Here is a 3,174-nt window from a genome sequence, read left to right on the forward strand (position 1 = left end):
CCCCCCCCCCCAAAGTGTTTGATTCGATGGCTACAACCAGGGTGCTGGCCCACAAATCCATCCACCCTTACCCCCCCTCCCCATACAGGTTTTCCCAAGATGCGCCAGATTTGCACCCCCCTTTCCCATGCAATGTTCCAGGCTGCACCAGCGACGGCACTGAAGTGCATTGCCACAGCCAGCACCCACCTTTCCCCCCTGCGCCCCCCAAAACGCCCGCGCGTGGGGAAAGGTAGGAGCCCCCCCCCCCCCCCCGCCTTACTCTTGGCAGGAATGCGGTGATGCTGCCTGGCTCCAGCGTCCGGATGGGCGATCCCCTCCCTGGCGGAGCAAGAGCCAGACATACAAGGCTGGCCCCGGAATCAAACGCCTCCCAGGAAAGAATCCATCAATGGCTCCGTGCAGGGCTGCAGCCGCTCGGCCGATCCTCGCGGGCTGAGCGGGGCTCGGCTCCTCTCCCCGCTCGCAGCCCCGTTCCCCCCTTCCTGCGGCAAAGAGCAGCCAGCCCCCGGCCCACCCCCCGCCAGCCGGCAGCCTAACAGAGCCGGGGAGAGGCGCGGAGGGTGGGACGTGCCCGGGCTGCTTCCCTTTAACTCTTCCCGCTCCGGCCCCCACCCGCCGGCTCCCCAGATGAGCCGCTGCCCCGTTTAGCAGCTGATTAACCCGTCCGCGGCCACGCGAGGCTTTTGCACGGAGCCCTGCACCGAGCCCCTCCTGCGGGGGGGGGGGGATGAGTTGTAGGACACGTGACGGGGATGCAGGCGCCGTGGGTTCGAATCCCGCCACTGCCACAGATGCCCTGGGCAAGTCACTTATTAGGGGCGGTCTAGGCGGCCCTGGAAAACCCGGCTCTGTGGGATCCGGGCTGCGGGACTTTGTTTCCTCGCTGCCTGGTAAACCTGGGTTTCCAGTTGCTGAATCTGGGTCTCCCACCCACCTCCACGCTGCACTCTTCTGACCCCCAGGCTGCGGCTTGAGCCGCGTCCACTCTGCAAAATGACAGGGCTTGGCCGAGAGTCTCGGGGACTGGGGCTCTGAGCCACCCTCCCTGTGTGCTTGCTGCCCCAAATTAGAGAGATTTGTAGGGGGATGATTGGGGGCGGGTTGGGTTCAAATCTGAGTCCAGGTTTACAATGCCGTGTAGACATACCCGTAGCACCCAATTTTTATTTAGGAGCCTACAGATGCGGATAGGCCCCCAGCGGGATCTTCAAAAGCACCTCGGGGCCCAGCTCCACTTGATTTGACCTTAGTTTCTCTCTCTGCCTCAGTTCTGCAGCTGTAAAATGGGGATAATAGCTGTTTCATGCCTGACAGGCATGAATTAAGTGCACCCAGGTCCTAAAGTGTTGGGGCTCTTATGGGAAATCACATTTGACATGCACTGGAAGTTGATCAGAGAGGATAAGGCCCACATTAAGCTATTTTTTTTAAAAAATCAGCTCTATAGGGATGCCACCACGTTAGAGGCAGGCTTGGCTATTGATTAGAGCAGAGGACTGGTATTCAATCCCCAATGCTAACCGTTGGTTTGGGTTAATCTTAGGTTTCTAGTGCACCGCTCACACGTGTGTATAAGCAGAGTGAGGTTTGGCCCCCACTGCATATAGAAGCTCACCCAGGTGATATACGATGATGCTTATGCCACATGGCCGGGGTTCCAGAGTTGCTCATAGGGATGTACATGGTGCAGAAGTACATGCTAGCCCTCTGCATGGAGGTGAATTTCACTCCTCCGCCCAGTCTGTCCTTTAAACTATGAAACTCAGCTAAGTTCTTCTAGCGTTTGCAGTGCTTGCTGGGTCACCAACAGCAGCTGCATCAACAGAATGAAGGACCCTGAGGCCACCATGAAATCTAGTTAGTTGACACTGTCGTCAACATGCGCCATTGACTGATGGAGGCAACATTGACAAAGTGGGTCATCATGCTAACCTCATGTGTAGAGGATAGTGGAGTATATTCCTGGGCTAGTTTAGAACCTGTTCAGCAAAGTCCAAAGCTGACATGGAAGGTCAAATGCTGGTGGGCGAATGGTCGGATCAGCAACGAGGAAACCATGGCAAATGTCTTTAGCCAACCACTCATTGCTGCTGACAGATTCTGAGCTGGCAGTTGAGCCCACAGTGGATGCCTCCACTCAGCTAAGTCAAAATGGAATTTCCCACAAGCCCCTGCAAGGCACATGGATGAAGAACCAACTCTCTGACAGATTTCAGGTTTCTTCCAGCTGAAGTGGTGCTAGCACTCTAAAAGAGGCACAACTTTTTTTAAAAAATATTGGTATAAGTGGTTCTCCCATCACCTCCCTGCTGAAAAATGGCTGAATTGTATTTAAATCAGGGGAGAAAAGTCATCCTGTCACAGAGACCCAACTAGAAAATCTAGGCCTAACCCAGCGGTTCTCAGACTGTGGGTCAGGACCCTAAAGTAGGTCGTGACCCCATTTTAATGGGGTTACCAAGGCTGGAGTTAGACGTGCTGTGCCCGGGGCCAAAGCCTGAGCCCAAAGGCTTCAGCCCTAGCTGGTGGGGCTCAGATTACAGGCCCTCACCCTGGGGCTGAAGCCCTTGGGCTTCGGCTATGGCCCCCCCGCCTGGGGCAGTGGGGCTCGGGCAGGCTTAGGTTTCAGTCCCCCATCCTGGGGCCGTGTAGTAATTTTTGTTGTCAAAAGGGGGTCGTGGTGCAATGAAGTGTGAGAACCCCTGGCCTAACTTATTTGAAAAGAGTTATGAGCAGCTAATTAAAGGGGCTTTAAAATGGAAACTCTTGGGTAACCTTACCAATAGGTGTTGCACCATGCTCGACCTCTAGCATGGGTAAGAGCACATGAACTCAGTGCAGCGCCATTGTCCACCACGCAACAAACATTTGTGCACATACTGATCGCTATGTCCTGGTAGGTTCACAAATAGTTGGTTTTCAATGTAACAATTCAGTAGTTTTCTCCACATGCTGCTGCTGCCGCCGCCGCCTCTTTCAGTGAGCACAACCTCCTGCGCTGATAAAACCTCTCATTTATTAATAATAATACTAAGTAGATTTATAGAGCTCCTTCCAGAGGCTTTAAACTCCTTCGCTGAATTACAGATTGTACAGTTTCAGAGTGGTAGCGTGTTAGTCTGTATCAGCAAAAACAACGAGGAGTCCTTGTGGCACCTTAGAGACTAACAC

The 3,174-nt window shown here is 54.2% G+C and overlaps 1 protein-coding gene across 1 annotated transcript in view; it reads right to left on the minus strand.

Moving 5' to 3' along the window:
- Positions 1 to 383, minus strand: part of LZTS3 (leucine zipper tumor suppressor family member 3) — a 140,515-nt gene extending 140,132 nt beyond the window's left edge. Inside the window, exon 1 of the mRNA XM_024193798.2 lies at positions 263 to 383. The gene's annotated coding sequence lies outside the window, so the exon portion shown is untranslated. The remainder of the gene's footprint in view (positions 1 to 262) is intronic.
- Positions 384 to 3,174: the final 2,791 nt, after the last annotated feature.

This window comes from Terrapene carolina, unplaced genomic scaffold (assembly GCF_002925995.2).
Source record: "Terrapene carolina triunguis isolate 2854851 unplaced genomic scaffold, T_m_triunguis-2.0 Scaffold66, whole genome shotgun sequence".
In the NCBI taxonomy this organism is placed as follows: domain Eukaryota; kingdom Metazoa; phylum Chordata; order Testudines; family Emydidae; genus Terrapene; species Terrapene triunguis.